Here is a 24,624-nt window from a genome sequence, read left to right as displayed (position 1 = left end):
ACTACCGCCCCTCACCCTCAAGGCAAACATTTTAAGCAATCTTTATTGTTCCAGTTTGATCCTGAAAGGATTGTTAGGAAAGACTGATGGGTTTTCCCTTGTGGAGAAACACTTCTATGTACCTAAGATATTTGTATTTGACGCATAGGCAGGCGAGGAATCTCCCTGTTCCTTCAAAGAGCCACTAAAACAAGAATAGTTTCTTCCTCTCATGCAACTTGTTGGATATGATCCCAGAACACTGATTTTACTGTTCAAATACACAATCCCAGATAAGTGAACTAATCCAAGAATGCTGCTGTAGTAATCAAACTTTGTGATGGTGACAGGAGCTGAGGAGTTATCGTGGTCGATGACACCATGTCTGATATCTGACCCTTGTTTTTCTGAGCGGAGTGAGAGCGATGGTCCCTGTATACCAGCTCCCGCTGCTTCAGTTTAATTTTGTGGTTCAAAGACACTCGAGCTAATGTCAACTAATGTAAAAAAAGAAAGTGTAGAGCAAATGATTGCTGGTCTGTGAGGCTCTGCTTACGCTAAGCAATGCTTTAGGCAAAGTGCTAATGTTAGCATTCTTGCAGTGACAATGCTTGTCAGGCTTACATTTATCATGCTCACCTACATAGTTAAATTAAAGCTAGGGTTGGTAATCCTGGAAAAGATCACGCTACACTTGCAACCGATACATCCCAACCCTTCCATCGGTGACAGTCAAAGCTGCACCCCCAAAACACATGAACACACCTTTTCATGACTCACTAATTTCTGGCTATTGTCTGTGCTTCAGCAGCATATGACTTTAACTGACTTTAACATCTGCTAATTAGCACAGAAACAACAGAGGCTAATGGGAACATCACTTTAAGTATTATAAAGTCTATTTGGACCTGCTGATGGTGCTAAGGTCAGTGTTCACCAGAATAGCCTTGAGGGTGGCATAGATGTCTATACCAAATGTCATGGCAATCGATCCCATAGTTAGGGTTAAGATCACAAAGGTCATCAGGACTGAGGAGCAATGACTATGCTAATACGTATAGCAGTTTATTCAATATTTATGTTATTTTGGTCCAGACCATAGACTTAAACATGGACGACATTACAGCTTGCCTAAAGTGAAGCCATAGCATCTTGATCGCCACCTGGTGGCTGGTTGTAGTAGAGGTAACAAATCCCCCCTCCTCCATGTTAGTGGGTCAAAGTACGCTACATGTCAAATAAGTTTCTAAAGGATGGTTTCCTTTATTTTAGATAGTTCTTCTCATAAGTGTGTTCAAGTGTTCATATTTCCTTTAAGTTTGGAATATGTTTCACCATTTTATAGCATTAAATACTAGTGCTATAAAACGGTGAAACATCTTGATCAATAGCTGCAGGATTCATCAAGTGCATGTATCGGTGGGACCTTGCTACCATGGCTCCACCCCCCTGATCGCTGACTCTGGCTGCATTGCTGGATAGTGGAAATAAGTGAAGATGTCCATCGTCCATCTTTCTTTACAGTCTAGACCAAGTGGGCGGACAAGTTAACTTACCAAGCCACACCACAAGTGTTTGAATGTGTAGGACTGTCAATACCTATAGCCCTTTGATAGAATGGGTGTCTAAGGTGTTACCCCACCTTTTGCTGAATATGGTGGAACACATGTGACCAAGACCTGGAAAGTTAAAGCAAAAGAAGGAATTCTTTTCCCACTTTTGAATATTTTCATTCATCTGCATTCATCTCTCTGACTCCCAAACAAATTTACATTCTCCCGTGTGAGGCCACCGAAGCAGCCCACAGTCTATTAGTGGGGTCCGTGACCTCAGTGAGACTTTCCCCTCTGCCGCTCTCCGTCTTTCTGTCCACCCACTGTTACTCTGTGTGTTCCCTCTCTCCTTCCATAGCCTCGAGACAGTGTGGGAGCTGTTCAGTGAGCAGGAATGCAAAGGGAGCGCTCAGAGCTCAGCTGCTGGAGGAGAGGAGGCAAGCAGGAGAGGGGGATTTTTCCTTGGATGAGGTCATGGATGATGGCTTCTCTCAGAGCGAGTTGAGCTCGTGGCAGACTCGCCCCTGACCTCCCTCTGCCAGCACACACACGCATGCACGCGCACACACGCAGGCATGCACACACACACACACACACACACACACACACACACACACACACACACACACACACACACACACACTCTCAAAGGGAGTAAGGGCTGAGCCTGGAAGCACTTGGTTGGCAGTGAGATGACATCTAGTTTTCATCTCTGCCCATTACACCACAGCTAATCTCCCGATCCAGATTGCTCTTTCTTTCTTTCACACCACACACGACAGCCAGCTTTGCACATGGCAGCAAAGTCAAGTCCCAGCGGGCCACTTTAGTGGAACCAGCCATGTGAAAAGCCCTGCTAAAATCTATCCCATTACTCGCTGAGAGATGGAAGTGATTAGTAACACTGCTATTAGCATTCTCAGCACATAAATGTGCTCACAGCTGATTCACCAGCAATATTGTCTCATCTTGAAGAGTGATCAAATTCTGTGTTAGTGTACTAATTGGGTAAGAAGGCCAGGTTAGTAGCAACTGTCGAGACGGCAGGATGATGGTGGTTATTATTGTGATTACTCAGCCCCTTTTCCTCCCCATGTGTGAGTCACAGAGGCCAACACTCTGCGGCTTTATGCCTTGGTGCGAAAAATATCTCTCCTTCCCTGAGCCCCCTTCCCCAACGTGGATTTCGGGAATGTGACATACCAAAGCTTTGTCGGGGGACAATAGGGCCCCCATGTGAATGTGACACATCTCCTGTGGGAGCACTTGTTGTTTTCATACATCCCCTGATCCTCCCTCTGTGAGCTGATTTAGTTGGACTCAATTTTAAAACCCAACCTACACTGTCGCTTGGAGTCGATTACAGTATTTGACTCTGGTGTCAGAAGTCTAACAGCCCTGACACATCAAGCTAACAGTTGACTATAAGGCAAAGATTGGCAGTTACTAAGAGTTTGTGGCTGACCAATGGCCACAGGTTTTACAGTGACTGTCATTGTTCAGCTGTCTATTATTGGCTGCTTTGGCTGAGTAAGCACAATTAACTCTCAGTTCAGGTGTCTGAAGGAGTTCTCTAGGTGAGGGTTCAAGAGCTGGTGGTCACTATGGTGGTTGACAGTAATGCTACTGAGGGCACTGTGAACATGTGGTCTGGAACTGGCCTGTGATCCAGGAAAAAGGGAAGGTATGAAGTTTTCAGAAGTTCAGCACCTGCACTTTAGTGACGTGTATGGCAAATAACCGAATAACAAAGAAAAGGTGAGTAATGGAAGGAAATTGTGTCACACCAGCTTTTGAAAACATTCTCTATCATCATTTTAAACCGTGAGATTACTCCTCTGTACGTCGACTTTCTAACAAGGATGAAAAAATGAATGCTGCTTGTCACAAAGTCTCACATTGTCGGAGAAAGTTGTAGGTAGTGTTAAATCTTTGACAGTGCATGCTAACACTAATGCTAATTAATACTTTTTAATTTAAACTGGCTTTGAAAAACTAAAATGATCTCTGTCCAGACCAGTGTTTTAACTCACACACACCTAATAATGCATATCTTGTACTTTCATGTATACTGGGCATGCACCTGGCAGTGTGAACCGGAAGCATTGTGTATGTGTATGCAGAAAATAGGCGACTATGAATGAGGAACAGCAATAATGAAAAACAAGACCAGGGATTTCGTTTCTTAGACTGATGACGAAACTGTTACTAAAAGTAAGGGTAAGAAACATTTGTTATATGATGTTCATGTTGCATTTACTGCTGCTAGTTAAGCTGTGACTATATGACCCAATCAGGAAGCAAATATGGGTGTCTATGTCATTTTATTCAAATGTATCTGTTTATGGCAGTCCAGACTAGATCGTAACGACGGAATTTAAAAACTAAAAAGGGGCCTGTAGCGTTTCAAAATTTCTCAATTTTTGGGCCTTGGAAACTCCTAACAATATAGAAAAGTTATGCTTTTAAAATTAAAACAGTATGGATGTAGCATTTGTCATTATTCTAGCAAAAACTTTTCACCAGACATATCCCAAGTTAGTTTTCCAAGAGAAGACTAGACAGTTTACACAAGCTCACCTTAGAATAAAAAAGGTAAGCTCGTGTTTTGTTTGTTTTTTATATACTGACTTATATTTTAACGAACGTACGAGCGGAATGCATTTGCGCAGGTCTGTTGGCTGTATGCTTTTCTTTGCGGTGTGTTCAAATGCAACTTTAAAAGAGGACGAGAGCCATGAGAGGGCAACACAAAGCATTTGATAGGTCAACCTTTGTTGTGTTGGTTCTTTGAGGCTGGATTGTGTGACAGGACTCTAAGTGAAATTTAACCCTTCAGACCTCATTGTGAGCGTGGATGGCATGTCTGTGGTTCAACGACATAAAGTCTTTGAACTACATTGAATGCCTCTTATGGTTCTTTTACAAAGACTGTTATTGGTGAGCGAGGTCATTAAAACCACGATCAGGACTATGTGGTTGTCCTTGAAACCAGTGTACTATGTCTGTGTGTGTATGTATTTGTTTTTGTTTTTATTACCTCTTTAGTACCTTTTCCACCATAACCTGTCTGGATCAGTAGTGCTAAGGGGGACCAAAACATTGTCCAAATGAGGAAACACACAAATTCTGAGGTCATGGTTGAGGTTAGAGGTCAAATATGAATGATGGTTAGGTTAAGGTTAGGGTTAGGCATGAATTAGTCATGGTTAAGGTTAAGGATAAGGTTTTGGTTAGACTGTCCACAATAAATGGAAGGTCTTTGCAAAGTCCAAGAATAGCTGCACAAACCTGTCTGTGTGTGTTTGTTTCAATTCTATTTTTTCCAAAACTCTCTGGACTTCAATCTCGGTTCTCCACCTGTTTTCATTTTCTCTCTCTCAAGCACACACGCTTGAGCTGCCTCCCTTCAAGGCCTCAGTTGTCTCTTCTGAGACAGTGGTGTCATTGTTTAAGACTGCAGGTGTGTTTGTAACTCTGGGAGTTCCCTCACACTAATTACAGACTCTTCACTGACATCTTTATTGTCACTGAATTCCATCGCTCCTCCGACACTCCTTCCTTATCTTTTTTGTTCCTCTGGAATAACATTCAGGTCAGTAGCAGCTGAACAATTACAATCTCAGCTCTGGCAGAAGCCAGAGTAGGAAATGAGTCTGTAAAACCAAGCAGCCGCACTGTGACTGACCACAACATCCTCCTGCTTCTGTGCTCATTAACGGCCCTCCTTCCTCTCCACTCTCCTCCAACCTACGTCCATCACAGTGGGGTAGCGGCTCGCCCCCTCTCCCACCAACAAAGACCCCACATCAAACAGTTACGGACTACCAGGAAGTGACATCACCACATCATAGGTCTTTGTGCAAAAGGCTTGGATCCCCATGGAATCACTTTTAACTGTGCTGGGCCCCGTGTCTGTAGAGAGGTTGCTGCAAAGTGAGTAGGTACTGGCTAGTGTCCAAGGCTGAGATTCCTGTCACTCCTGTGTGTGTGTATGCGTGTGTGTGTGTAGGACCTCATCATAGCACCTTATATAGAGATGACAGTGCAGGCCATCCAAACCAACAATGGGGCATCCACACTCAGTCATGTTGGAAATTTTTTCTTTGCTCCTACTACGAACACTGAATCAAACATTATTCTGTCAAGTCAGTGCCAACCATCTCTATAGTTACTATAAGCGATGCCAAGCAGGGAAAACAACATCATAAAAGAAAATTGCTGTTGCATTTTACAGTCATTATTGGACTCTACTGCTGGGTGGGAGTGAGTAATTGATTGCAGATGTTTCTCTCTTTGGGAGACTGAAAGAAATGTTTTGTGCGCTCGTGTGTCACCGTAGGATTACAGGAGACAGTGAAGATGAGGTTACACTTTTCCTGGTCAAGGTTAGTCAGCCATCGTCAGGGGCTCCCACACCCTGTCTGTTGCCTGTTATCAGAATACAATAATTTCTTAGTCCTGTTGTTTTTGGCTTTGCCAATTTCTTTTCATTATCCCTTTCTAAATGTCCTGAAGAGCAACTTTTCATTATATGACATGCTGCAGGGCAGACTTTGGTCAAACATAATTTTTAAGACACGTTTTCTCTTTTTAGGAATCAGATGGGGAAATTGTGTTTCCTGAAATAAAAATGAGCATTGAGGTGAATTTAGAGCAGCACTCATCAAGATCTTTACGTGAAATATGCATCAATGATCATCTGGTGGACAAAAATATAACTTGAGTGCCTAAGATACAACTCTTAAATGTCAGCCAGCTTCCTTTACAAACAAGGTTGTGTAAACCTTTTAAAGTCTCTCGTCAAAAAATGTCTTCCTCTTGTCCTATGGTTGTCTTGCTTGAAGAAATTGCTCCATTGCTCCCTTATGAGGGTTTCATGAGTTTCCTCTGTATCCGTAAGCTTTCAGAGGACGTGAACATATACGGACAAAATGACAGCAGGGTATCGACAGAAGGCTCCATCATTCTCTGTATATGTAACTAATGTTGCTCATAAATGAGACAATATTCATGATCTAAAAGTAAACAAACAAGGAGCCCCCAATAATCAAAACATACAGTTAGGATCTGCTTTTACTTGGTTATTGATTGACAACTGACAACTCTAATATACAGATTATCACTAGGCAACAACTGAACTAAATACAGAAACCACCACAAATGATTTTCAATTCACAACTCTTGACAGAGCTTGGCACTAAAGCCCGAGCTGGAATTCATTTGGGTTTTGTTTTGCTGACATTTACCTCACCCCTCCCAAACACAGGCCCTACTTATTTCTCCATTTTGTCCTCTCCGACACAGTTTTCCATTCTCTTATCTTGATATCACGTTTCATCGCAGCTGGCAAAAATAACCTGTCTGTCAAGAGCATTGTGTCTATTTATGTCATAGTAAACAGTGCTACACTGTCCTGTCACTTGCCTATAGCGTCTGCTTAAAATTGTTCATTTGCGTCTTCCTGGTATTTCTCACGCTTTTGTAATCTGAGCCCGACACATTGTTGCCTTGTCTGTCAAACAAGGCATGTGTGCATGTATATTTGTGTGCGTGTGTGAGCGTGTGTGTTTATTGTGTGTGAAAATGGGTGGATCCTTGAGCGGGAGGAGATACAGTGTCTGCACTTGGACAGGCTCTTCCTCCTGGCTGATTACTGCGTGGTCATGAGCACGACAGATGGAAACACAGACAGGCATACACACGTCCACCCAACACACACACACAGACACACACACAGTCGTATGACACACTACTGACCCCACACACCCTAAAAAAGGCCCATCTTGAAAAGATTGTTCTTTGTTTTCCTTTTTTCCAGTACCCTGTGCCATACCGACGTAGCTAGGTTTTCCTCCATGTATCTGTCAGAGGCACTATTTTCAGAGGGTTTCTTTAGAAGTGGGTGTTAGCAGCCTGAAGTAACAGCAAACACACTAAAAATACAAAGTTTTAAATGACCTAAAAATAAACAGAAAGACGGAACCGGGGGAAGAAGCGGATATGGAGGCATAGAAACTAATGTCTGAACGTTTAGTTTGTGGTAATGCTCAGCGTCACAGCTGCAGTCTGCCTTCATACTGTGCAGAAACACACACAAACAGACACACAATGCACTTTGTGTGACCGTATGCCGCACACAAGTTGAGGTCAACTGATTACATCTGGAGTGATTATACATTGGTTACTTGTGTTTGTACTTGTTTAACCTTTTATTATGATTTGTCACTTTTCTCTTATTACGGTTGTAGAGGTCAACTAACAAAGAACACTTTTGCAGATACAGTTTCCTACAGATCTGTCAGATTCTCCTGGAATCACTGAAATCACTCTGCACTGTATTATCTCTTTTGTTGAAAGAAACTGTAGTACCTCAATATGAAACTACATATTTTGTAATTAAAGAATATTTCATATTGTTCTGATAACATTTTGTTTGAGTTTTTTAAAAGAATGCATATCGATGAAAAAAGGTGCAGTCTGTGTGTTGTATTTTTTTGTTGTATTCTAATGTTTCGAGCGAGTTTCTTCCAGTTAATGAGGGAGTTTTTTCTCTCCACAGTCGCCAAAATGCTTGCTCATTGTGGGAACTCTTGGGTTTCAGGTCTCAACCTTATATGTTGTGATTTGGCACTCAAGATTTAACTGAATTGAATACCTTTTACTTTTTTTCATTCATTTTTTGCCATGGAGTTTGTGAAGCACTTTGTAAACTTGTTTAGATAAGTGCTTTACAAGTAAAGTTATTATTATTTTGCTCAATGTCGATGTGTCCACAGCGACCACTAGAGTCAGAGATCAGGTAAGCGATCAAGTTGAACTGTCATGTTGAACTGGTTTGTTGCCGACAGTTCACACACAGCAGCAGAGGAGATGGATTACGATATTTTCAATTCTGATCCATGCACCATAATGGCTGAACCTTTTGGAAACATGGAGAAGATGCCATGGAAAGAGTTTCTTACAGACTCATCTAACATGGTTAGCTATTTATTAGTATCCACACCTTTTCAGGGGAAATGTATAGTTTCAAGTTAATCAGTTGCTAGTAATGACCCTAAAGCATTTGATTTGCAACAGTTAATGGGCTTCTCCTGGTTCACCGAAAGTCCAGTGTCCTCTGGACATTCCACTTTTATGTTTTTTCCCCTTCAGGGTCATGAGACCACAATGTGACCAAGAATCTAGTGTACATGTACGTTGTGCATGCTGGTGTGACGATGATGAAGTGAAAGACACGTGGTGGTCATGGTATTCTCACCATATGACGCACCAGTGACTGTACTACACTTACATGCGACACCGCTACTCCTGCAGGGAACAAGAAGGAGCAAAATCAAAGCCGTTTGGCACTCACAGTTAAGTAATCTGCCGAAAAATGGCCTCTCAATTTGGTCCCGCGTTCAACCTCAAACCATAATTGGGGTCCTGAGTCACTGTACAGGGCCAAAACAACAACACACATGCACATGCATGTGTAGCTGGACAAGTCAATGAATAGTCGTCATAGTTCCGATGCAGTGGGTTGATTTTCTATTCCTAAGAAAGATGAACAGGGGAGATGTAAGAGACCACACAGAAACCACTTCCGTGCTTATTTTAACTGCTGCAGTTACATTAATATCTTTACTTCCTTTGTACAATGATGACAACTACTGCAAGTCTATTTCTTTCCTTTATCACACTTGAAAGACTGAGTCAGAAAGTCCCAGTTTCTCATTGACACGTATCTCCCCCTGCAATGCATTTTTCTCATTCTTTTCCCTCCTTCTCTTTCCAATTCTGTCATCTCCGTGTGGGTGCTCCGGCTGTGTCATGCTGCTGTGCCGTCAACATTCTTTCCTGACCAGTTCCTGTGTGCCATCTCAAAACAGTGCTGACACTGGAGAAGGAAAGAAAGAGGAGAGACGTCAAAAGAGGGTGGCCTAGTGAGGTCACTGCTCCTGTGATGCCATGGAGATGCTGGTGGCCCTGACGCAGGCGCTGCATGATCATTTTCAGCTTAAACCTTATAAACACAGCGCGGCTGATGTTTATAGATAGTTGGAGCTAACAGCAGAGTACAATTTAAGAGGATATGGCCTCATTAGCTCCTCAAACATCAGTGGCTCTTCAGGCTACAAACACAGAGAAGCTGAAATAACAAAGTGTTTGAAGTGAGGAAGTGTAATTGTTGTGAGGAGGAGAAGAGGCGGGGTCATCCAGCTTTTTGTCTGCTGGCCTCATTCGAAAGAAAGCGTTTGACCTTCAAATAGAGCACAGCCTGGCACAATACACACAGACCTACACAGTGGCAGTAGCACTTTCCCATAACACCCTTGGGTACGAGCACAGCCAATGGGAAGTTGCTATTTCAGTTTTATGTCAGTATTTTTACACATACAGTAGGAGTCAGACACACACTTCCTGGTTGTTTTTGGCGATCTTGCTCTCCAGAGCAGGAAAGAGTCTAAACCTTCAGAAAAAGGTTTAAGAGCTGTGTTTCCCATTTTAGTCTTTGCTTTATGAGTTTGTGTTTTGTTACTATGGAATTTGTGTAAAATCCTGTCCGGGCCTTGTTGTATTCTAAAGCATGCTCCCACTTCAGCCAACACACTGCTGGCACGCCAAACATGACTAAGCAACATTACTTTGTTACATTGTTATGTTAGGAGACGGCCAGGCACCAGGGCTTTTAAAGCTGAATATATTATGCAGTGATGGTAAATGTGTTTGTGCATATACATGCTCAGATCATTTCATAGACTGGACATTAGAAAGAATAAAGTAATGGAGCTCATTGAGCTTCCTTAGTATCAAAACCATGTTGCTTTATGTTTCATCACCTCAGGTTATGACTTTAGTTTGATTTCGCTGCTGACACTTTATTATTAGAAGAGACAGTGAATATGTTTTTTGCTGACCACACTTTTTCTGATTCATGTCATTGACTTATAACTTACACTTATATCAAAAGACTGTCAGGTAAAGTAAAGTTAAAGCTTTAATTTGGGTTTAGCCATCTAAACAAACATGTTTATGGAGAAGAATTTGTCTTTGGGCGTTTTCACACCTTCACACACACACACACACACACACACACGTACACACTACATTAAACCATTCGGGTAACATTTAACATTTAACATCTTTTATTTTAATAAACTTTTAAACAAACTCTCCAAAATATAAACTTCTCCTGAGTGTCCTAGTCTGTCTAGAGTGTCTCAGAGCAGCTCCGTCACTGACTTTTAAACCTGAGGATCAGGGTGCTCTACCAGCCCCCTCACCTCCACACAGACTTAATCTAACCTTAACCTTGACCCAACTTTAACCTAATATTACCCTAATCTTAACCTTACCCTTTTGTCCCCATAAGGAAGACAAGTCCCCATAATGTGACAGTGTAAACAGGTCCCCACAACATGAGAAATACCTAACATGAGCACGACACACACCCACCCACCAGAGGACATTACATAAATTTACACTGACATCCTACAGACTTACTCGAACCTTAACCCAACTATAACCTAATTAACTAAGCTTAACCTAATAATCACCTATCATTCACCTATACTAACCCAACTTTAACCTAATATTAACCTAACCTTAACCTCACATTTATGTCCCCATTAGGAAGACATAATGTAACAGTATAAACAGGTCCCCACAACATGAGTAATACCAAGACCACACACCCCCCCCTGAACATACTGACAGTGTTTCAGTCCAGTTGCAGGTTGTGACAGGAAAACTGAAGAATGTTCTAAGGGAGAGGTGGAGTCAGGAGGTGGAGCGACTGACAGCAGGGAAGTGTGGTAAGTGTAGCCTGAGGCCACCATCTTTTACCTCTACACAGGTAAAACCTCATCGGGACATACTTTACTTAAGAAGGCCTGACTCACTGTGATAACACTGTTTTACACAGATGTTAATTTGTCCTCTCTGTGCCCGTATGTGAAACCCTTGTGAGCCAGCTGTAGTAACCTGAGTAAACCTGTGACTAGGCAGCAGCCAGCCGAGTTCAAAGCTCCTTTCCCAACAAATGTTTGACATTTCTCAGCTCTCAGTCAGAGCCTGAGTTTAATTGCTTTTGTTCAACACGACAGAATCAGCGGTGAATCGTTTGATCGCACCTCTGTGTGTTCTGACTCTCCAGATCAGGTGAAGACCCTGCTGTGATCATGTAAGGCTTTCTTGAAGTTTGATCTCCCACAGAGGCACCTGGCAAATGTAGCGAAAGAACAACAAAGCAAAATCAAGATGTCCACAGGTATTTACTATCACAAAGGGCAGAGCACTCCTGAATGTCTCGTAGAGAGCGTGGAATAGTTTAGAGGTTGCGCAGCATTCCCCCTCATATGATCCATGGATTATCTAAATTGTTTCGACAACATGTGTTTGCCTCTGGCCTTGCAAACGCACGCCAGGTATGTGGGACATTTGCAACAGCCACATCACTGAAACTATCACAGGACGACTGAGTGAAGGTTCCTGGTGGTGCTGAAACACCGCGCGTGACTGCCACTGCATTGCATCACTCCGGGAGAGTGATGTGATGCAATGCAGTGACAATTGAGAAAGTAACGTGGGACAATTCAAAAAGATGTTACACTGATGTGTAAAGATAAGGTGTACAGAGAGACATCAGTAGGGTAAGGGGTATGGCTTAGACTCTGACACTGCACATGAAGGTCAAAGTAATTAGTTGTACAAGCAACAAGGACATTCATGTTTTTCACTCCCATCTGTGTTTTTTTCTTTCAGTTCTGAATGGTACAATGAGGAAACAATACAACAATAAAATGGTGGACCTTGGAGGAGGAATCCACTTACCGTGTGCCAGTCTAGTTTAATAATGCTCTAACTTTATGTTGTAACCATAAAAGCAAATTGAGAACATGCCATTGTTGCCCTCAGGATTTTACACATGACACCAGATACTGTGTTCATACAAATACTTTGTTCAGTGCTGAATTTACAGCCTTCAAGAATCATGAGAGACAAAATCAACTGCACTTCTACAGATCAAAGCTTAAAGAGCTTAGGTATTATTACCAAAGGAAAAAAAAAAATGTTGTAATGCAGCTCATCTTTTGTAATGATGATTCAACCTGCTGAGTTTCATGCCCATAAAAGCTTTGAAACTGCTCCAGATACACCAGTCACCCAACACGGAGTTAATGTTTTACTTCAACTCAACTGTTCAATGTTAAGACACAATACATTTCTAGGATTTCTTTGGCAATGGGTGGAGTGGAAATATATCACAATCTTACACACTTGTAGCTATAGTATACCTTTCCACATAGTTGTGAATTGACTGCTAGAATTCTGGTCTGGGCTCTAACAGTGGTTGGCTCAGAAGATAAAATCAGCTTCCCTTCATTCTCAGTAAGTTTACAGTTTAGGGTTTGGTAAAACAGGATGACCCAGTGATTCAGGTACTCTGAATGGGCTTAGACACACCTACAGGAAGCCCCACTGGCCATGCCTGTATCATCAGCAGTATTCCTGGGTTACAAAACTCTAAATGAGGATGGCTGCTTTTTGGCTTTCATGGCTCTTCTAAATAAATTCTGTGCGGTTTGACAAATAACAGCCTTTTCTTTTGTCAAGGGATGATTCACAGTGGTACACTAATGGTGATATCAGATCTCAGCGTTCACAGTGAAAAGGAAAGCATTAATGCAGCCAAGATGAGATCGATACCGTTGCTTGTCAGCTCTAATTTGTGCGTGCCATTCCTGTGACGTATTCCTGAGCTGATCTACCGGCAACCAGGAAAGACACAGTACGGTGTGGATGACAAGAAAATACAGAGTCATGAACGATCAGATAAAGTGGAAAGAAGTAGGGAGGACAAAAAGAGGAAGATACAGAGGATACAAGTGAAAAAGGGAGGTTTTGGTTCTTCTCTTCAATGTGACCTATTTGCAAATCATTGACCTCCCTGTGGTTTCATTTCTCAAAAAAACATAACACATGTTTTTCCCGCCCATAATCACTGAAACGTAAAAAAATTCTTCTTCTTGACCCAAATTATACAATTTTCAAAAATGTTCTTATTCATCCCACACAGAGTATCTAGCATGGAGACAGGTCAGCTGTTATTTTATTGGGTTTGGAGATAATAGCTATCAACTCATTACAAAATAAACCCAGTAACCACAAACATAACTCAAACAGTGACCTTCGTTACACTGAGCGTTGGCAGCAGTCTTGCTGGACTTTGCAGCAATCTGATATTGTGTCATATAAATTCACAGAACTGATGGCATCATCAGGATTAGCTCACAACACAGTTTCTGTGCCTGGAAGTTCCGTAACAAGACAGAGATTTCACCCACTTTCAGTTAATATTAGAACCAGTGTCAGGATAACAAGTGGTTTAATGCTGATGGAGTGTTTCTTTTGTTGTAAACACATGCTTTGAAGGAAGACATCACTGATACTCCTGTGTGTTACTCACTCATATCTGATGTGTCTGAAACAAATAAAGTCACAATAAGATCAGTATCTCAGTCGTCAACGTCTGTAATGCTCTTTGACACACACATGCGCACGCACATTGAGACATTGCATAGACTTGCATTCATTTCCAGTAAACTTACATTAACCCCTTAACCAATTTTAACCCCTTAACCAATTTTAAACAAAACTGCCAACAAATCAACTTTTTTCATGTGGGGGGGCATTGGCGATGGACACTGCTAGTGTCCCCAATCGGACAAGATTTCCCTAATTAACTGGTCTTTAGTCGGAAATATGTCTCCAAAGGGTAGGCTATCAAGACAGACAGACTCACACACACACACACACACACACACACACACACCTCTGGTGCCTATGTAATAGGAGCTGGCAGTCCAGTCTTTCTCATAGAATGGAGAATGTCACAACGATAGATCCCTATGCCACAGACTCTCCTGACCTTCACACAATACTGCTTTTGAAAGACTAAATGTCTTTGCACACAAGCCAGTCAGTCACTCTTTGTGTGTGTAGGAGAGGGGGAATCCCTGGGACAAATTGTGTTCTTTAGAAGCCCAGCAATTAAATGGTGCATTTTGCCAACACAAGCAAGCTTTCCATGGGTCTGAAGGCTCTTTCTTCAACAATGTGGTTTTTCTTTTACTCTTTCACAAACCAGCATCAAATGGTTTCATGGAGCAGAATTGTGTTGATTTGGACGAAAAAAGCGAGAGAAAACCCATTTGTCATGAGTGAGACAAGTCTGTCTGCCCCGGTTTCCTTGACTGAGCGATGCTTCCCATGATGAAAAGCCCTGTTTATTTTCCTGAAGAGGACCACACTCACGTCCTGCAGGAAGGGAATATGCAGACTGTCTCAGCTGCGTCTCGTGGATTATGTGAAATATGCAGAGGATGTGTGGGAGACAGACATATTCTGTTTGACGTGAATGATACTGGAAATAAAACGAATTCAAGCAGACAGACAGTCTGATGACTTTGCTCACAAACAGGAGCTGGCCACTGCCATGAAACAACAACAGAGAGATTGCTCACATTAAACAGACTTTATTATTTGCATTTGTCACTCCAGACACAAGTCTACACGAGTCGGACATCTTAGGTACTGGAACAATGTTTTGATTCAAACATCACGCAGAAAGATTATACAATGGATAAAACACTGAGTCACTTGTTACAAGCTCACATCCATCACAGCAAATTTTACATTTTACATTCTACAGCAATTGTCCAACCAGACAGATCTATGCTCTGCTCTGAGCTAAATGCTAATGCCAACATGCTAATTCGCTCAAAATGACAAATGTCCGTGTAAACGGGGAGTGTGAGAAACAACCGTTATGCTACAAAAGCATTTGGAAAAACTGATTCCATCCCATTGTCACAAGTGAACTTGAGTGTGTTTAGTGGTTTAGTTCCAGCTGCTAGACGTCTACTCAAAGCAGTCCACTCTCTGGAGTCGCCCTGTATCAGGATTTTTTCCAGGGCAGTCTCTTGGCTCGGTGGTTCATAATCCTTTTCTAACGCTCCCGGGATCAATATATATGAACATACTTTAACCTTTTTTTACTTTAACCGTTTTTGGAACACATGATCTTTGACCTAGTTTTATTAAAACCAAACTTACAAGAAATATGAACAATGGAACATACATCAGAGTAACAAAAACAACCTAAAATGACAAACACCATTTTTTGGAACTTTGACTTATTAGTTTTGTCCCATCTCTTAACATGGAGGTGGCAGGATTAAGACTTGTCCTGCTGCCAGCCACCAGGGGGCGTTTGAGATGTTTTGTCTTCACTTTTGGGGCGCTGTCATGTCGACAATCTTTAAACAAAGTCTGTGGGTCAAATCAAGTGTCGATGCACAGCAACAATGCGGTAGTAATAAAAGTCATTTATCTTATTTAACTCATCTTCATTTCCGTTGCTGCGGTGTTCCTTGAGAAAGACAACTCATTTTGAGGAAATAAAATATTCCAGCCCGGTGAAGGTGTGTGGTGAGGTGTTGACATCGGTGCTCTGTCTGAACATGTGTGTGCACACAACATACTGTGAACCTCTCATGACATCACACTGAGTGGTTGCTCCACTCACGACTCAAGAATGCATCACAGGCTTCCCTGTCTTCCAGGAGCCTGTCAGCAGTACTTTTCCAAAACACAACTGGGGTACTTTTCCAATGCAACACAAAAAGGACTAATAATCAATTAACTTTTATTTATGTACCCCTGTCCTCTGGGATAAAAAAACATTCACTTTTACTCTTCACCTCTTGCTTTTCAATTGCTCTGTCATCTTGTTTCTCGAGCCTGTGACCCCACCACCTCCACACATCACAGATTACAGTTGTCAACACATGCATGATTTAATGCGCTGCTGCATCTGAGCCGCTGGATGTGTCCTGTTCATAGCCCAGAGGCTATAAAACAGAAATCACCGACTGGAGCAGCTGTGGCTCAAGTTTATTGTCAAGACAATCTCATCTTTTTATGTTCCATTCACAGTTTGTTATCCCAGTGCATCTAAAACATACACAACATGCAGAGCAGGTCCAGCAACGGCTTATTGGTAAAGCACACACAGAAGGTGCTGTAAGCGGGTGCACTGAGTAAAAAGGTGAAGTTGGGGGAACCATACTTAATATAGAGTATACTGGGTCTGCATAGCCAGCATTCCCCCCACCCTTACTCTGTATTTAGCCGCTGACCCCCCTCTTTATGACAAGGATCTACAGACCCTCATGACCTCACCATCCAGGAGGCTGATGCATTCACATGGTCAGGGGACAGCACGCAGCTCAGGGTGCTAATTTACAAGTTAACATGATGTCATTAAACTGGACACTTACTCACAGTCATGTCACAACCCAGACTTGACCCCAACTTTAACATGAACCCCACAGCCTGCTTATGAAGCGTCCTCTTCCCTAGAAAGTCCGTTTGGAGCATGTCATTTTATTTCAATTTTCAAGATCTAGTGCTTTGTGGCCAATCCTCTTTTTCTCATCACTTGCCTGAGTAAACAGTTCACATGGAGTTATTGTTAATAAGTAGTTGGATAGGAGTGTGCATGTGTTATTAATACACCAGAGGCACTCAGTTGGGGGGATTTGGGGGGCCTTCTTGGGTTTCAGTGTTTCTAAACTCACAGACAAATGTCCCTATATGGCAGGTTTCTTCTCCGCTGCTGCCAACATTGCCAAAATCTCCATATCGAAGATGCCAACCCATCAGATACCAGCGTGTAGGCTAAGGTAATTAAAAAGCTAATGGGATTTTTCATTGTTTTTTGGATTATTACAGAAAATAAGCTCTGGGACCAATGAACTTTATGACTCTTACACATTTTATGACTGTTGAGGCCTAAATACATTTGCCAGAAGTAAAATGCTAATGTTAGGTGATAAACATACTGTCACATGACATTAGTATCAGCACCACTTAGCCTCCAACCGCTTCTGACTTGGGGTGCTCACCTCTTCTACAAAAGCCTTTCCTCTTTGAAGGTTAGTTTGAAAGTGTGAAAGTTTAAACACCACAAGGCTGTAATGGCAGAGTTGTGTGTGGTTTAGTTTTTGCTGTGATCTTTATTCTCCCCAACAACCTCTGTAGTCTCATCTAATCTTGTCAGCAACTGCGTTTTTTTTACATGTGAAAGCTTAAAATAATCACAAGTGGATGGTTTACTGATTTATTTTATTTAAAACACATAGAAAAAACCCATTGACTTTGGGATGAGTATATTGGAAGTGCAAAAACGCTGACTCATTTAGAGATTTCAGGACTCGTTCCCGAAGAGCTCTACCAGTACACTGGACGCTGCACATGAAGCAATTCAAAATGTATTGAATGTGATTTAAACCCCCCCGAAGAGCCTGCATGGGTACGTCTGTGTGGGATGGATGACAACCACTGTCATCTACCTCACCAATGGTTATTGTTGGTAGGCAAGGTTCTGAAACCCCAACTGGCCCGCTGGGACTGTTCAGTGGTCAGCGACAGAAGACTGCTGTCGTGCTGGGCAGCTCCCACAAATAAACTTCAACGTCACTTTTTCAACTCAATAAATAAAAAAGCGACAACACAAGCAAAAATCTTAATATTTCAGCTCTAAACTACACTTGGGTTGAACGGTTTTTATCTGTTTTGTCTCAATGTGACTTTTATTGTTTTATTACTGGGCACTTACATTTTCCTTGTGCAAGTGTCCTACTCTGCACTTGCTGCAAAATGCATTCAAATAATAAGATATATGATATAGTTGTGCATTTTTGGAATTCTTCTTCATACAGCGAGTTCAAGTTCTACACCTGTTCTACACTTCAGGTCAAACACAATGCAAGAAAGTTGGTCTCAGTTCTGGTCTGTCTCCTGCAGTGACACAGCATGTCTGTCAGTCTGTCAGCCTGTCTCTGACCTTGTCCATCTGTCTGTCTTCTTTTACACTATCTGTCATTGCAGGCTGGGTGCCCGCTTATCTGTCTGGCCGTCTATTTGCAGTATCAGACTGTCGATCCCGTCTGTGTTTGACAGATGATGTGTTATTTTGTCTGTGTGTCTGAGTGATGTCATTCAGGTGTACTGTGCCAGGGCAGAAAGCCCAGGTACCCTTTCATCCGTCACCAGACATCTGAGAGGCTTTCTGGTGATGAATCACACATGTATGCTAATAAAAAACATACAGGAATGCACATGTGCAGATTGGGTGGCAAAGTGTAAGGACAGAGATGTTTACCGCTGTGCTGTAGGTGCGGTACTACAGCGTGACCTGTGGCACTGTTGTGGTCAAATTGTGAGGCGATTTAAATAGGTAAGCCCTGAGATTGCACTGTGCTGACTGATGGGCCACACTTTCCTTTCCTCGCTCTCTGGCCGTCTGTGATTTTGCGCTGCGATGATGGATGCCCAGCCCTCTGTAAATATAGCCCTGCCCCAGCTAGTTAGCATGGTTGGCGTGATCCAGGCCGGTGGTCATCAGCTAAATATACATCCAAAATAAATACTTCCAGATTCAATTCTCGACTGTTGTTTGGACAGTTTGTCGCATAAAACTAACAGAGAAAAAAACAGTTAGAAAGCTGTTTTGTAATGAAGCAAATAACATGGTTTACGGTTTGCAGAACCATCAAGCTTAGAAAGTACAGAGTGATACAGTTTTTTGAGAGCAGTGGGGGGAAAACACTGTGGTTCTGCCACTGTCTACAGAAACTTTGCCCAGTGCTGTGGTGGCTGTGGTGGCAAGTCACTGCTGTGGTAACAAGTCATTGCCATGGTTTCCATCCAAACTCTGATTTTCTTTAACATGCACTGATACTGCGGAATGGATGCTGTGGGTGGAGAAATGGAGACAGCCAGCCAGCGGTGACCACAGCGAGTGACGCAAGTAGCGAGGCTGTGATGGTCGAGCGGCACCCGAGAGTTTTTTTCAGGTGTGATCGTGCTACACGGCCTCAAACAACCACACCTGCTTCATGAGGTATCAGACAGAAAAAACAAAGGCATTTCACACGCAAATGCTTTATCAGATCAGACAGCCATCAATATAAACTCAGCCTGGGATAATGTGCTACCATCATGTCTGTGTTGCTGTTGTCTTAAAAATAGGCCGAGGAGGTATTCAAAAGGAGTGAAGTAATTTTGATCTCTTGGACAACAGAGTCTTTGACATTGGTTCACAAGACGCTTATCAGAGTGCTGCCACCGTGACCGCTCTGGTAGGATGGAATCTGGCTGTGTGAGAGTTTCCATTCTCTCCAAAACAATAGATGGCCTTCTCCGCCTGCTTCCACCCTGCTGACTCGCAGCGGAGGCATTCCCCAAACATGTCCCCGGGTTCTTTCCCTTTGCTGCTGTTTAAACTTATTTACTATGAAGATGATGCACGAGAAAGTATAGAGATTCACACATTTTACTAAACTCACATTCGCTTGTCTTAAATGATTATATGAACACCTGAGCTCACTTGGCTGCTGTTTTCCTAATTTCCAACAGCAAATCTCTCTGCTTTGAGCATAGCACATTGGAAAATAGGCTTTTTAAAGGAGCCCTCAATGTAAACATACAAAAGTTATGTTTCCATTCAGTTTTACTAACCAGCAGACCCTGCATTGGTCCTTGAAATGTAACAAACAGGCAATGAAATAATGAATTTAAGATTTGCAAAGCCATTTTTAACAAATATCCTAAATCCATCATGTTATCTGGCATTTCTTTGTGATGAAGAAAACTAACAGGAGAAATTGTTTGACTGTCAGAAACACCTCACATGCAAGCATTCATGTGCATCCTTGTATGCAGGAATTATTTGAATAATGGGTTACCCACTCATAAATGCATTGCTCCATAGTGTCACTAGTGGTCAAATACCTCATATGGTAGCTGTATGTATTCTGTGTTGAAAATGCACAGTGCTGCCACCTAATGTTTCAGAGAGGTTGTGATCTTCTCTAATGCGCAATTTGCAACAGAGACTGAGGATTTCAAAGCTGTGACATTAATATGGTCACTGTTCAAAAACCACACCAAGCACAGTTTGCATCCATCCTGCAAAGTCAAAGCATAAGATTAGTTTATTATTGCTTACGTGGTGCAGTGACAGTTTATTCACAGCCTGTATGTCTGGAACATACTGTAGGTGGGACTCTGGGAAAAATGCAATACCCACAAATAGACGACAGATGTCTTCTTCAATAATCGCTCTGTTCCAAAACGTCTCAACATTAAATAAAATTCAGTCAGTAAGGATTTCATTACTCAGCCTTGTTTTGACTGTTAAAGGTCAAAATGTCCCACACCCAGTTCATACAAACCTGCATAACACTGACTTCTGTTTGTTTTTCCTCGCTTGGCTCTGGTTATCCTGTCTCTGTCAAATCAAAAAATGTGCTAAGCCTTGGCAGTGCAGCTTAAAAGGGGAAGGTATGACAGAGAGCCCATTAATCTGTTATCAAATCAGACCTCCACCCATCAACATCATAACAAAACTTCAAACCCTGACGTGTGATGCTTTGTGTTGTCTTCTCTTATTTCTATTTTTGCGCTGTCTCAGGGCAGTCATACGGGAGATTACAGGTAATTTCTTATCTTGAACAAACATAAACACAATGTGTTTTTGGTTTTATTAACATTCTACGAACCCTGGCTCAGGGATTGAAAAAAAATGACACATACAGTAACACCCCTTCACCTCGCACAAACAATCCGGGGGAAAAGACTTGCATGACAAATGATCCAGTCAACAAAACTATTAGTCTGAGTTTCCTACACGTATTGTTTGTTTGTGTCTCTTTGCAGCTTGTCTTGTCTTGTCAATGCCACAGTTAATCTGATCTACGGGATCAGACCGCTTATTAGATCTAATCTGAAGGGCTCACTCCTGTAATTTATGTGTTACTTTAAAATGGAATGCAGAAACTATATATGAATTTTTTTTATGTCAAATGTCTTCTTCCTTTAAGCTGCTGATGAATCAAACCCAGTTACGTGTTTTAAAGTTAATGTTTCAGCATCTTTCCGCTAATTGTTTTGGTTTTTGTATTCAGTTTAAAGTCATTATCTATACTTTTTAGTCGAACTGAGCACATTTTAAGAGCTACATAGCTACACAGAAAAAAAACATCTCTGATTTTTTTTGCTTTCTATTTCAAATAGATAGATATTGATCTGTTTTACAATAACCTCTTCATATTTGCAGCCTGTATTTACATTTACTTTGAAAATAAAGGACAATTCAAAAATTGTCTAAACAATGGCATGGTAAAAATGATGAAACTAATGGGCAGGTCTCCCAAGGATTCAACAAAGTACTACACTATACCTGCCCAGACATTTTCAGAAACCAAAGAGCCAGACCCATTCCTCTGTAACCTCTGTTACAGTGCTTAGACCCATCATCATTAAGCAGGAGCCCGACAAGTCTCTCAGTAAGATGGTGGTATACTGAATACACATTATGTTGGACTGAGTTTCATCTACACTGGGAGTTTATTCTTCTCAAAAGTCTCCAAGAGGCTAAAAAAACTAATTATTGCCAATATTCTGGTAAATCTATGGGGTCATTATCATACATTAGCTCCTGTGTGTCCCTGGTGTTGACCAGTAGTAAAACTGCATAGTGTTGATATGCAGCAGGATCTTTAGTCCTGGACCAGATGACGCACACATTTTCTTGATGTGTAGATTCTAAAATGAGAGGAGGGAAACCCAAATATTACTGTTTCCTAAAAAAATGGCTGAGTGATGCATTAGAGTTACTGCCTTTTTTTACAATGTCTAACAGTTGTATTATTCAACGTCGACAGTCTGTGAGGCCACTCGTGCATGACTCATCACTTTTACCTCATGCTGGAGGAATCCACTTACCCCCCCCCCCCCCACACACACACCACCCCGTAACAACCCTGATCACTAGAAGAGACCAAAGGCTGATTCCCAGGACGTTCCCCCCATATTGAAGCCTACCATTGCTCTCTGCAGCTGACTACAGTGTCACTGTGAAGCTTAATGTGTAGAACTTCAAGGAGCAGTGAATATCTGACACAACATGATATCAATAAGAATTTAGACATGTCATCAGCTCTGGGTGAGTCAGGATGGAGGCAGCAAAGAGCTTGTTCCTGTCAATAGCTCATCTCTCTCTCTCTCTCTCTCTTTCGCCCTCCCTCTTTCTCTTTGACCAGCCGCTTACACACACATGCACTCAGTCGCTCTGTGTCTCCTCATTCCCTCCATTCCTCATTGATCTGCGATTCAGGTCATGGAAGGAGGACGGCGGGTAAAGTGATCAGGCCATTACATCATTTCTCAGCTACTTCATCCTCAGCACTGGATAATACGAGTGTGTTTATGTGTATGGTCTGTGTGCCCCAGTAGTGGAGACATGGATAGACTCATACTCTAAGTAACAATTTCCTTCCTAGACATGAGGGGTCCTGGGGCCACTAAAAGGACTAGACTAGTCTAGACTAATGATTTCCACATAAATGAAATGATCCCTCTCTGGAGATCTTTTTTTAGCCCATAATAATGTATCACTTGCAGCTCATATAACAATAATCTGAGTGTAGATCTTCTCTTTGTGATTAAGCACTTGGCCAGAATCAGTAATTAGAAACAAATGTTGTGGTTACGGTGCAGGTGAGGCAGGTACACCTCCATCTTCTCCAGCTGATAAATGTCATTACAGATGTCTGAGGCAATCATAGGCGATGACGTGAAATGTGACAGGTAGGCACACCACCTGGTGGATAGTGAGGTCTGTGTGACACACACGCGGCCACGCACGCAAGATGAGGACTTTTAACACAGTGTCATTATTATGCTCCGCGGTCGCCAGGCGACGAGGTGAATGCGGGAAGTCAGGCTTTCAGGTGTCCTTTGCACACAGCCCTTTCTCTTATCTCCCCACTTGTTGCTTCACTCAGCGCCTGTCTCATCCAGCACACGCTCACATGTATGCACATGCCCGCCAACTGTAGGCCCGCCCACTTCCTCCTGAGGAAAGCCTTCTATGGGCATGAGCTCACAGGTAAGGCAACCCCTCAGATAAAGTAGTTTTTCTTCACTCGCTGTTGAGAGTGAAGAAGACTCACTTCTCCCAGACCGTTTTATGGACCATCATTATCAACAAAGCCGATGTTTGTCTTGGTTGTCATGGCAGCATCAGGCAATAAAGTTTTCCCAATAGTCTCACTGATATGAAGGAAACTGATGATGGGACAGGACATGGATAGATGGAAAGGAAAGTGGTATGATAATACAGATCAGACATCTTTTGGCACATCTTGGTTTCTTCTGCATAAAAGTCAGTGATCATATGGTTGTTTATAAAAGGTATTGGTGTAACAGATAACTGGTTCCCCACCTGGGCATCAAGATCCCATCCTGTGGGTCATAACCACTGCATACAAAGATGGACAAAGCATTGAAGTAAAAAGTACCTAAAATTACAGAAACCATATTTGGGAAAAAAAAAAAAAGATTTATATATATATTTTATTCATTCTTTGACATTTAAATTTGGTCCATCTCTCATCCATTAACATGGAGGAGGCAGCATTTGCGATCAACACTGGAGGTAGCCACCAGGTGACAATTGTGACATTTTGGCTTCACTTTTGGGGGGCAGTCATGAAGTTCATCTTTGACTCTTTATATTTTTGCTTTTGTGACAGCTTTTTTAAATGAAATTATCTAAGGTGAGGGGAAGAGTTTGTCCTTACCCTAACCCAGGTGGAAATGTTGTATGCTCACAACCTGTGACTCACTTAAAATGCAGACTTATCAATGTTGGCAACCTTTCTCAGACCTCCCACAACAACAAATCCACTACAGCTGTTTTCACCCAGACAGTGGTTACTAATATCAGTGTCAGGGACCACACATTCAGCTCATGATCTGGTTTCCTCCATCTCATCAATACATTATACATACACACGTAGAGAGTCATGGACAGACTGACTGACACACCAGGTTCACCTTATTTCACTCATCACTACAGTCACAGTTAGTAAGAGAAACTATTGACATCTAATCAGACGGAAAGGCAATGGCTGGAAAATGTCAGGAAGCACATTTTATTCCTTATCATCCCTTAAAACTCGGCCTGTTATCG

This window comes from Paralichthys olivaceus, chromosome 9, assembly GCF_024713975.1.
Source record: "Paralichthys olivaceus isolate ysfri-2021 chromosome 9, ASM2471397v2, whole genome shotgun sequence".
NCBI classification, from domain to species: domain Eukaryota; kingdom Metazoa; phylum Chordata; class Actinopteri; order Pleuronectiformes; family Paralichthyidae; genus Paralichthys; species Paralichthys olivaceus.
This window is presented reverse-complemented; position numbering follows the sequence as displayed.